At 35.6% G+C, this 12,655-nt stretch overlaps 1 protein-coding gene across 3 annotated transcripts in view; it reads left to right on the top strand.

Annotated features, from left to right (window-relative positions):
* The first annotated feature begins 445 nt into the window (after nt 1–445).
* Nucleotides 446–12,655, top strand: part of Arfrp1 (ADP-ribosylation factor related protein 1) — a 149,896-nt gene continuing 137,686 nt past the window's right edge. For 2 of the 3 annotated variants that reach the window (XM_090401513.1, XM_090401511.1), the window contains exon 1: nt 451–622. The gene's annotated coding sequence lies outside the window, so the exon portion shown is untranslated. Of the gene's footprint in view, nt 623–12,655 lie in introns of all 3 variants that reach the window. The other variant, XM_090401512.1, reaches the window with a different exon arrangement.

Genomic DNA, 12,655 nt, shown 5'->3' with positions numbered 1-12,655 from the left:
ACAGCACAACATCTTTTTTGCTCCTTCTTAACTTGACATTGTTTACTCCCACTGATGCTTGTTTTTGTCCCTGAACCTCTCTCACATTCTTTAGTATATTACTCAGCAATCTGTGTGTATCTATTTCTGCACATTTATTCCATGCACATATTCACTTCTGTCATTCTCATATATATATATATATATATATATATATATTTATAATTATAAATATATATAATTATATTTATAATTTTTTATAATTATATATATAATTATAAATATATATTTATAATTATATATATATGTGTGTGCGTGTGTGTGTGTTTTATATAAATATATATTTACAATTATATATATATATATATATATATATATATATATATATATATATATATATATATATATATATATATATATATATATATATATATATATGTGTGTGTGTGTGTGTGTGTTTAAAAGGGAATCCACTACGAATAACGGCTGTGCTTTTTAGGATGCATGACCGGGTTTTTCGAGTCGTTAAGAAATTACGGATTTCATACGTTATAAAAGTCGCTGATGGTCATCGTGTTTACAGAAATAAGCAGCTTTAGGTCAGAATTAGATAATTCAAGATGGAATTAAAGTTTAAATAAAGGTGAAAAATGGCCATAAAATGAAATTCTGTTTTCTCCTCGTACTCATGTTTATTAAATACATATGATTTGATACCAGATAAATACTAAATTTTGATTTGTTTTCGATAATAGATGAAGCATACCATGTGTTGACGATTAAGTGTTTATTTATTATTATTTAAAAATTTTGGCGCTTTCATATTTGTATAATACGTGTAAACAAATCCGAGTAAAGGTTTATGTAGCGGGGGAGGATGATAACAGCTTAAGTGGAATAGCAAAATATTACATATTCCGTAAATAACGCTATTCCGTCAATTAAGCCTTTTATTATTATATTATTTTTTCCTGTTTCGCCCCTTCCCCCGAAAGCCGTTTAATATATATAATAACCTAATAACTTAGAATTTTGCCATTAGTAATATACTACTATGGGGCAACGTCCATGTAGTTGGACTCATAATTAAGACAAACATTTTTTTCTTGTATAGTTTGGTATTGACATTCATGACCAGGTTATTTCCAGAATATTCAACTGGCATAGAAGTCTTCACCTGTTCATTATACAACTGGCATAGAAGTCTTCACCTGTTCATTATACAACTGGCAATCATGAACATTATGATTGGATTTCCTTAATAACATTTCATAAATGTCCAATTCTCACCTCAAGGAATGCTTGTACTATTCGTTTCACTTCCATTCATATTTGCAAGTTCTACAACTTTTGTATATGGTACTGATGTATTAATATTTTTTTAAAAATTAAAATAAGATTGTCCTACCAAGTATTTTTTTTTTTTTATTTTGTGTATAAACCTCATCTATGAAAGGTTGGAAACCTATAGAACATTAGTACTATGCGTGGGCCAGATGGTTAGATAAATTGGACACCTTGCTCAGGAGACCAAACATGAATCCCCCCCCCCCTCTAATATTCTATACTTCTTGGATCATAAATGGCATTATGATCATACAGCAGTTGATGCAATTTACCTATTACCTCTAGACATTTACAAACATTCATGCCCATGGTGGGATTTGTATTCAAAGCCTTCTGGTTTGAGTAATAATATGGGTCCACTTATGGGCCAGATGGTTAGATAAATTGGACACCCTGCTCAGTAGACCAAACTTGAATTCCCCCCCCCCCCCACCTCTAATATTCTATACTTCTTGGAACATAAGTGGCATTATGATCATACAGCAGTTGATGCAATTTACCTATCACCTCTAGACATATACAAACATTCAACTCAAAGCCTGTTGGTTCGAGTAATAATATGGATCCACTTTCTACTCAGCCAACAAGAGAATTGTGACATTTCTAGGATATGTTTGTGTCTGAATACCATCATGCCTTTATTATTAATGTTATTATTACATCCTCCATGGAGTCAGCATACTAATCATGGGAGGTTCATGCAGCTGACAACATTTATCATATCATATGATTCTTAACACTCCCTGCATTAACAACATATTCCAGTAATGCATTCCATTCAATTCATTCAGATGTAAGCTATAGACAGTTCTTGATGATTAAACATAAGCATCATAAGCATTAAGTTTCTTGATGACTAGATGCCTGCTTTTTTTTGAGGCCCATACAGAAGAGGATATATTGATTGTGGTCTGGGTAACTCCATTCATCTCCTTGTTAAATATCATGGTCAGCCATTCACAGTTTTTCAATTGTTTGTTTGCATAGGGTGGTACAACCTGCAGCATTCAATGTTAGATTAATGAGGCATGGATATCTACCATTGGCCTGATAATTACTGTTCTCCCTAGTATCCTTTCACTTTTAGAACACCTTAACTACACCATGCTACAAACAGCCTACAAGACTGGTAGTTTACTGGATACATGCTGCCACCCTTCAGTGCTGCCGTTTTCAAATTTCGTCATCACATCTCTTGCCTATGAAAATCAGTAGCCTTGACTAACAACACATCACTCATCTCTACTATCATTTATACTGGCTTTTGTCATGATGTGAGCTATTATTGTTGTCATTATTTGGGATTATGGCCAAAACATCTATGGCGGTGAGGCCATTGTATTATGTGTCAATTGTATATATTCTTCTGGCCAGTTTGCCTGTTTTGTAGCATTAAAAATCTGAGGATAGACTGAAGATTTCTAACCTACAAACCTTTAGTCTGTCCTCATATGGAGCATTCCATAAAGCAGGCCATCATCACTTGCCTCGGAATCTTCTCCACTACATTACCAGGAAACCAAATCTGTGCACAAAGTTCAGATGTGGTTGTATCAAAGCTTTTGTGAAATGGAATAATGACTTTCTTATCTCTGTTTATCAGTCAGTGTGTTTCTTAGCAACCAGGTAGTCCTCTTCCCCTTCCTTTGCAGTACAGCAATCTCTCAATTAGCGCCTAATGCGTTCTTTAAAACAGGCACATTAATCAAAAACGCACTAATTGAATATAATAACCAATGGGAAAATGTATAATTCGTTCCTCAGAGTTCTTTTTTGACCCTTAATTTTTTTTTATAAAAGAATTAGGGTATCTCAGGGCCTAGTTAAAGGAAAACCATGAAGCTGAAAGACAATAAACCATATTCAGAATATAAATTTATTATTCTACTTCTTAACAAAGAATTGAGCTAACGTAGTTTGGCAGGCATTCTGTTTCTCTTTTTCATACAAATGATGGTATGGCCCTATTGCCTCTTCTACTACTTCTACAAATTTTACTGGTTATCTCTTCGCCAGGGTCAGTTTCTAAGCATTGCTGCTTAAAAACTTCGATTGTACGAAAACTATTTTCAAATTGTTTCTGTGAAACCTCTTAGGCTTGTCAGTGATTAAATTTTCTTCTTTTTCTTCAGGATCTTCCCGCTGTGTTCTAAATTTAGCAGTTCGGAATCACTCAACTTCTCAGAATGAGATTTAATTAATTTAGATCAGTAAAATTTGTAAAGCCTCTAAAATCATTTGCACAATGTGGGAGAATGTGTTTCTAAATGCTCACTTACTGCTAGCAGTAATTTCATTCGACTTTGCGACTTTATAATGGCTGAGATTTCTCTGATTTGGCTAGAAACGTCTTGGAAGGCATTCTCTTCCAAAAAAGGCCGGTTTCATCGACATTAAATATTTGTTGATCACAATAGTCTCCATCTTACACAATTTTCTTCAAAATCTCTGGATATCTCCTTATCTGCACTTGCAGCTTTGCCTGTGATTAGAACATTGTGTAGGCTATTTCTCTTTTTGAAACCCTCAAATCACCCAGCACTAATGTGATTAAGTAATTCTTGTGTAATTGTGTAATTCTTTTTCTTTTCCATCATTGATAGCCCTTTCTTTCCAGGTTACAAAGAGACAATGCTTTTGATTTAATAAGGCCAGTGTTTATCAGGATCCGTTTTCGGTTACAATCTTCGATCCGTGTAAAAAGAAGTCTCTCTAATTCAATCATTATAATACTTTGATTTTCAGTGCATGCATGATGAACTTGAAGCAGCCTTACCTTTCTCTTTGTATTCAGTAGCTGATTAACCCATTTTGTGTTCTTCTCCTATCTAAATGAACAAGGCTCTGGACTTGCCTTGTTCATTTTTATTTATTATTTCAAGTTTTTCTTCCAATCAGATTACTTTTCGAATCATTTTCACACTTCTATTTTTTGCTTACTAATTCTTTTACTCATGATTAAAGGTTAGGAAAATTATTTAAAATAAAAAAGTAAGGAAAACAATTGCACGAGATATTATTATTATTATTATGATCAGCAAAATGCTATGTAAAGCAGACAACATAAATTTTTGGCTGTAAATTTGGAACATAGTGTACATGGAAATAATGTAGTATGCCATTAAAAATAATTTTGTAAAATGTTTCAAATTGGTAACAAAATTATTTCATTCTGGTGAGTGATTTTTTAAAATAGCTAGCCATAAAAAATGTATAGATCGAAAATTTTTAAAATCTGTAAAATTTGTTTTTAAGATGTATATAGGCGCACTCATCGAATTTGGGTATTGAAAAAAAATGACGCACTAATCGAAAACGCACCAGTCAATCGGGGGCGCATTAAACGAGGGATTGCTGTATATCTTTTGAACTCCAACTCTGTATCTACAATCACTCTAAATCCTCAGCCTCATCAGTTGCTTGCATTTCAGTCATTTCCACCTCTGCAATTAAACTCTGTATTTCTTTCATACCAAAGTTTATAACTTTAACACTTTGAGACATTAAATTGGACAAAATGATCTAAAGCTACCAGTCTGTTTAGAACCTCCTGCACAATCATTACATATCTTTATTCAACGTTGTTCTTCTTCTTCCCATTGGCAAACAACTGAGTATTCCCTCAAAAAATCATTCTTCGTATTAACTAGTGGTGAGGTTTAAACAGTCCGATTAGGTACATTTCCATTTTACTTGCACTTTCCTATAACAGTTTCTTGATCTGATATCTTATTTAATCCCATAGCTTTACCACTTTATTATATTGTTGTAGTCTATTATAGAAAGTGAGTAAATTACTAACAAGAACCACCCTTCATAATAGCATGCTTTGTGAAGGATAATAAAGGGAATACATCAGTTGGCTTAACTGATTATTGTATTTTAACAATTGTTGTCCATCTTATTTTGAATAAATCGATGAGTCCCTCGATGAGTCTAATGACTCCCTGGAGTTGCCCGTAATAATAATAATAAATCTATGTATATTTGCTATGTGTACATGCTCTTAGCTTCTATTTGTATATCACAGGATTGTTTAAAAGTATGATTTATAAAAGGCTTTTCTATTAAAGGTTGAGTTAGCTGGGCTCATGTAAAACTAATTATTTGGATTTACTCCTTTCTCCATCAAGTGATGGAGATAGGATTAAATCCAAATAATTAGTTTTAGAACATGTACCAAGTGACTTTCCACCAATAGACCATTTCCCCAAATATGTAAATACAAGAACAGACGAAATACTGATTTTATTTAAAAAAAGGGGGGGGAGGGACTCCTCAACAGGATTCCATGTTTGCCTATTTTAATTAATTTCAGAGGTTGTCTACTTAAATTTAGCACATTTTCTTACAATCCTTGTTGTTCACTTTGGTTTTACTTCTTCTATTTGTCTCTTTTATCCCTTTTAACTCTCAAGATATTGTATGGTTAGCTCATTCATGGTTTGAGAGGGGCTGAGCCAAGAGCCTGTTTTTCAAAATCTTCCATAGAAGTACTCTTTATCAAAATTTATAAATAGATGGAGGGTACCTCTTTGGGATCTCCCCCCTCTCAACCCTCCCTTGCCAATTTTTTTATAGAAGATTTTGAAAAACAAGCTCTTGATTCTGCCCTTCTCAAACCCTCTATCTGGTTAAGATATGTAGATGATGTCTTTTCCCTTTGGTCTCATGGCCAAGACACATTAGATACTTTTCTATGTTATCTCATTAGCCTTTACTCTAGAATCCAATTTACAATGGAAAAGGAAACTAATCATAGTTGGGCCTTTCTAGATGCCTTGATCATTTGCCTACCTTATGGTAACCTGTCCTTTTCAGTATATTGAAGACCCACTCACACAGGCATATACATTCACAAATTTTCCCATGACTTCCCCCTCTCAACAATATGGTGTCATAAAAACATTAAGCCATAGAGCTTATAACCTTTGTTCCAATGAGACCTCTCTTGCAACAGAACTCAATCATATACACCACACTTTTCTACCTAATGGCTACAGTTCCCACAATATCAAGAAAAAAAATCAGTCCTTCCCCCAGTCCACAACCATCTCCTCAGAAAGATTTTAGTAATGCTATCACCATTCCCTGTGTCCGAAGCACATCAGACAAAATATCCAGAATCTTTAAGAAATACAATCTTTGCACCACTTTCAAGTCCCACTTATGTTTTTTTTATGGCTGCATAAAACTTCCCAAAATATGGGAACCACTAATACTTCAAGATACAGTTTGCATCCTAGGCTTCCACCAACAGGTATCCATAGAGGGTGCCCCACCTATCCCACCATGTGTTTCAGTTAGTTTTGTGCTACCTTTGTGGGTTGTTACAAGTCAGATTTTGTACTCCTGATGAGGTCTCTGAGATGAAGCATTAAATACTGTTTTTAGTTGTTTCCTAGTGCTCTTTCACTCCATTAAACTTTTATGAACAGTAGTGATTATGTACAAGCTGCGAATTCAGACTGGGTATATAGACTTGATATATTGGAGGCCTGAAGTGGCTTGAAAAAAAGTTCCATGTTTGATCTGTAGAGCTGGGTTTCCAAACTGTGTAAAAATAAATAAAAATTCAAAAAAATTATAAAAATAAATAAATAGTGGGGGAAAAAATCCTTTACTCACTCACAGTAGTAATCTACAATACAATACAATAGGCCTATACCCTTTCATAGTAATAGTAAGTTTTTCATTTAACTGTTTTTGTTTTAAGTTTTATTTTTTGTTTTCGTTATTGATTTGATTTCTTGATTTTATTAAGTCTAATTTTTTGTGGAATATTTGTTTTATTGTGTATATTATTACTGTTTTTCCTTTTTTTCCTCAAATTATTCAATGTTTTCAAGGGATAAGATTCCTATTTTGTCTATTAGTATTTTAATTTTGAGTTATCATATCTTAGAGCTCTCTAAGAAAACTAGGTAGTGGCACCCCAACTGTCCGGGAACAATCAGTTATTTCTCCTAACCAATATGTATCACATATTGTCAACACGTCAAGATATACCACCAAGGACAAACAACTCACTCTTCGAATAAAAAGAGAACTTACATATTTGAAACATAACTGACCATCAGACCCTCTATACCCATGGCCCTTCACTCTTGAAGATATTAACACTGCTCTAATGGATATGAAACCAGGCAAGGCTCCAGGTTTCGATGGAATTCATCCTGATTTCCTGTTGAAGACAGGCCAAAAAGCTCGACAGTGGTTGGCTTGCTTTTTCTCTGACATCCTCCAGACTGGTAGACTTCCAAAAGAGTTTAAGAGGACAAAAATCCCTATCTTAAAACCAGGAAAAACCAACAACAAACCAGAAAACTACCGACCAACTGCCCTGCTTAGCACCTGCTATAAGCTCCTAGAAAGGCTCATCCTTAATAGAATTGCCCCTAAGATATTAGAACAAGTCCCAGTGGAACAGGCTGGATTCAGACATAAACGAAGCTGCTGTGATCAGGTTCTGTCACTCACCACACATATAGAGGCAGGCTACCAACAATGCCGGAAAGCAGTTGTAGCTTTTCTAGATCTTACTGCAGCTTATGACACAGTCTGGAGGCATGGCGCAGTCTGCAAGCTGCTCTGTGCAGTCCCTTGCAAAACAATAGCAAAACTAATCAATAACATGCTAAGCAACTGCCTGTTCCAAGTGTGTATGGATGAGAACAAAAGCAAACAAAAAACACTGGATAATGGATTACCACAGGGGTCAGTTCTGGCTCCCCTCCTTTTTAACTTATACAACTCAGATATGCCTCATACAGCCTCTAAGAAGTTTTGCTATGCTGATGACATTGCTCTAGCCACCAGACACACCAATTTTACTACAATGGAAGATACACTAACAAACGACCTTGCAATCCTAGATGAATACTTCAGCAAATGGAGATTACGCCCGAATCCTAGCAAAACACAAGTTTCATGCTTCCACCTGAACAATAGCCAGGCTAACAAAGCACTCATGGTCTACTTCAACCACAAACTGCTACACTACAACAGATTCCTGAAATATCTGGGCGTCACTCTAGATAGAACACTATCTTTTAAACCACATCTCATTAACACAGCATCCAAGCTAAAAACAAGAAACAATATACTGCAAAAACTATGTGGAACAACTTGGAGTGCCTCAACAACAACGCTTCGCTGCACTTGGCTCGTTTTCTCTACAGCTGAATACTGCTCACCCATATGGCTGAACAGCGCCCATTTGTATTTGGTTGATGCCCAGCTTAACGCCACTATGCGCCTTATTTCTGGAACTGTAAAATCAACCCCAACCTACTGGCGCCCAGTGCTAAGCAACATCCTGCCTCCATACATCCGCAGATCCAACTTTCTTCTACATGAATACAGCAAAATCATGGAAATCCAAAATCTTCCAATCCATGAAGACATCCCATCCCTAGAAATAAACAGGCTAAAGTCAAGGCACCCTCCAATCTTAACAGCAAAAAATCTTGCAGAGACAAGCTTCAACATGAAGGAGAAGTGGAAAGAGTCCTGGTGTAACACTTCAACAGCGATCTTCCATGAATTAGTGGACCCAACACAGATAACTTCGGGTTTTGACCTACCTCGGAAAACTTGGTCTGCCCTTAACCGAATCCGCACCAACCATGGCAAATGTGCAGACCACCTTTACAAATGGGGCATGATTGCCTCACCCAGGTGCGACTGTGGAACACCCCGCCAGACAATTAATCATATTATAGCAGAATGTGTCCTACATGCATACAGTGGAAACCTGTCAGACTTCATCCATGCTACACCAAGTGCAGTCGACTGGATAATCAACCTAGACATTCAGTTGTAGCCTATTCTCGAGTGTCTCTTTTATGACTGTATTATGTCTTCTTATTGTACATATGTCTATTACTATGTCCATATATATTAAGGATTAATGTAATGTAACTTTTCATGTGTGAGCCATACGCTAAAGAAATAAATTAGAGCTCTCTTTCTCTTAGTGGTTGTTTTGAATTACGTTTTTTCAAAAAACAAGATAATCAGCATCCATATCTATTTCCTTTAAGGTTTTTACATATTATAATTATGTTTTCAACATTTTGTTGACTGGGATGTAAATACAGTTTTGCCATCAAGTGAGATCCATGTGTATTTGTGACTGCCTCCTTGAATAAACTGTTAGTAATCACTATTCCTGTCGGCTTAAAAATTCAAGGACTTTGTCATTTCTTTTGTTTCTTTCATTATTTCCCAAATTTCTTTATGCCTACTTGACTATTTTTACATTAAATTTTCCTATTACTATTGGGATTTCTTTTCTATTATTTTGTACTTCAACCTTGGTATTATTATTCATTTCTGTTTGTAGATTTAAGAGAAATTCTTTACATCATCTTAGTATGATTAATTTTGATGCTTTCTAGTATTGAATTTAAAAGATGAATTTTTTACTATAAATTAAAGATGCCAAGAAATTATATTCTTGGTTTAATCCTTTATCCAAGTGTAAGCAAACAAAGTTTGCACCTGAAGTATTTTCAGGACTAGGCAACTTGTATATAAAACTAATGACTTCACATCACTACCTTATTATCCTATAATGCAAAGCAGATATCTTTACGGACATGTATAATGCTATGCATTATGGGAAGAATCACTACCCAGACCAGTTTCAACCTTTATTGAGGTCTCATCAGTGGGAGCCAGACCCAGAAGTAATACCAAGGGTGAAGTAACACAGAAGTCATATTTTCATATACGAATAGCCAAAATGTGTCACAACGTATTTTTAAAATACTTTGGATTAGAGATAGATGTTGGAAGTTTTTCTACTTGGTTATACGGATCTGATCCTGTGGCCTCCTCTCTTGAGAGGGTTGCAGCTGATTACTAGGGAGATAGTGACGCAAGGTGGTTTCCGGTTGCTTTCCTTGCCGTATTTATGACTGTAGCCTGTGTGTTCATGGGTCGGATTTGCCTGCTTGTGGAATGAAAAACCCTAGATAAACTGGCGGAAAAAACCCTGCTGTTCACGCCCAAGACTGACTAACTTGGCTATGGCTGAGGAAGAGCCTTAAGCTCCTCACGTCGTCGACAGGAATCGAACCTAGGACACTCCTTCCCCAGGCATATGGTTGCAAAGCGCAAAGCCACTAGGCTAACCTTGCGGACTTGGTTATACTATCAATTAAAAATGCCAAAAAATTATATTCTTGGTTTAATCCTTTATCTAAGTGTAAAGGATTAAACCAAGCTTACACTTAGATAAAGTGTAAGCAAACTGGGCAACATTATACATGTCGTAAGGATGTGAACTTTGCATTATGGGATACTAAGGCAAGTGACATGAAGTCATTAGCTTCTGTATTTGAGAATGAAAATGCTTCTGCATTACTTCAACCTTGGTATTACTTTTGGGTCTGGCTCCCACTGATGAGACCTCAATAAAGGTTGAAACCGGTCTGGGTAATGACCCTTCCCATAATGCATAGCATTATACATATCTTTAAGGATATGTGCTTTACATTATGTTATTTGCTTACATAAAGGATTAAAACAAGAATATAATTTCTTGGCATCTTTAATTGGTAGTATAACCAAGTGGAAAAACTTCCAACATCTGTCTCTAATCCAGAGTATTTTAATAATAAGGTGTGACACATTTTGGCTATTCGTATATGAAAATATGACTTCTGCATTACTTCAACCTTGGTATCATTTCTGGGTCTGCTCCCACTGATGAGACCTCAAAAAAAGGTCGATTTATGTTAGAAAGAAACATAATTTCAAAACCAGCAATATGACATCAAAATGCTTTACAATATTGTATTGTGGAAATTTTATTGTTCAGTCAGTCGATTTTTGTATTTAGAAAGAAGCATTCTAGGAGATATCCAATTTATGACTAGATGGTGTAGACCACCTACATTATGCAATATTCACCAGGGAGGAGATAAAATTCTGTCTATTCTTGCTATGAAAGGTTTTTTAAATAGTTCCATCTTCTTTATTCAGTGTGGTCTTATAGTCAGTTGCAGGGATGATTGGAGAGAAATCCCAGGCAGAGAAGGCCAACTCAAGACAGTTAACTCGGACAGGGCTAACTACCTGGGTATCAGTCATCCTTGTGCTTTAGTTTCAGTTAGTCTTTTGGTTGTTCATCTGTATGAGATTGGTGAAAAATGAAACTGATAGCCTTTAGCTGTATGATGATATAAAAGAGCTGAGGCCTTTTCTGTACCTCTCATGCTATCTATCTGTCTTTTCTTTCTCCTAATACTATCAGGCTCTCTTGCACCCCTATACTAACCGCTATAGGTCTATGATGAACAACCCTTTACTTTTTCACCTCAATAAAGGTCGAAACTGGTGTTGGTAGTGACCCTTTCCATAATGCATAGCAACATACATGTCTGTAAGGATATGTGCTTTGCATTATAGGATACTAAGGCAAGTGATGTGAAGTCATTAGCTTCTATATATTAATTTCTCAGTCCTGTAATTACTTCAGGTGCAAACTCTACTTACACTTGGATAAAGAATTAAACCAAGAAATAATTTCTTGGTATCTTTAATCAGTAGTATAACCAAGTTTCCACTTGATTATACTACTGATTAACTACTGATATAACCAAGAAGCTTTTCTTAGCCAGCTCTCCTTCCAAAAATGACCATAATGTCATCACAATTTCTTTGTGCATGGACTGTCCTCTTCCTCCTGTTCACTCCTTATCTCATGTCCTTTGACATTACAGTGATGCAAACAAATGTATCACTGCAATCTACGATTTCTGCTGTTCCTTTCCATGTTTGTAATTTCTAATTTCTCCTTTTGCTTTCCTGATTCAGATATCTTCTCATACTTAATAATTGATATATTTTATTGCTAGAATTGAAGATCTTCATCACCTCATTCCACTTGGAATAAACTTCTTACCACAGTTTAAACTTTGGCTCTCCATGGCATGCCCAAGTTTTTCCAAGAAAACACATCGCATATAGCCCAAGACGAAAACTGTGGTTTTTGTACTTAGCATACACTCTCACAGTAGCTGGGGGGGGGGGGGGGAATCAACACAAGAAATCTAGCTTTGAAAAGACCAAGTGTGCAGAAAACTTGCCTCCACATCAGATGGCAGTTGAGCCTTCTTTGCCATTGGATGCAGAAGTTGTAATCAATGGCATTGCCAACCCTTTTGTACTTCCATCTTTCTCATATACAGATGGCACCATCATAACATCACTCATAGTTAAAAGACTTATAGTGCTTGAGTTATTCAATCTTCATGATCTTCCATAAACAATACCATAAACACTGATTTCCATGCAGTTTTCCATTTGAGGTTAGGAC

Source organism: Typopeltis vanoorti, chromosome 12, assembly GCF_054136105.1.
Source record: "Typopeltis vanoorti isolate ZY-2024b chromosome 12, IOZ_Tvanoo_1.0, whole genome shotgun sequence".
Taxonomy (NCBI): Eukaryota; Metazoa; Arthropoda; class Arachnida; order Uropygi; family Thelyphonidae; genus Typopeltis; species Typopeltis vanoorti.
The sequence above is the reverse complement of the archived record's forward strand: the minus strand, read 5'-3'. Positions and strand labels throughout refer to the sequence as shown.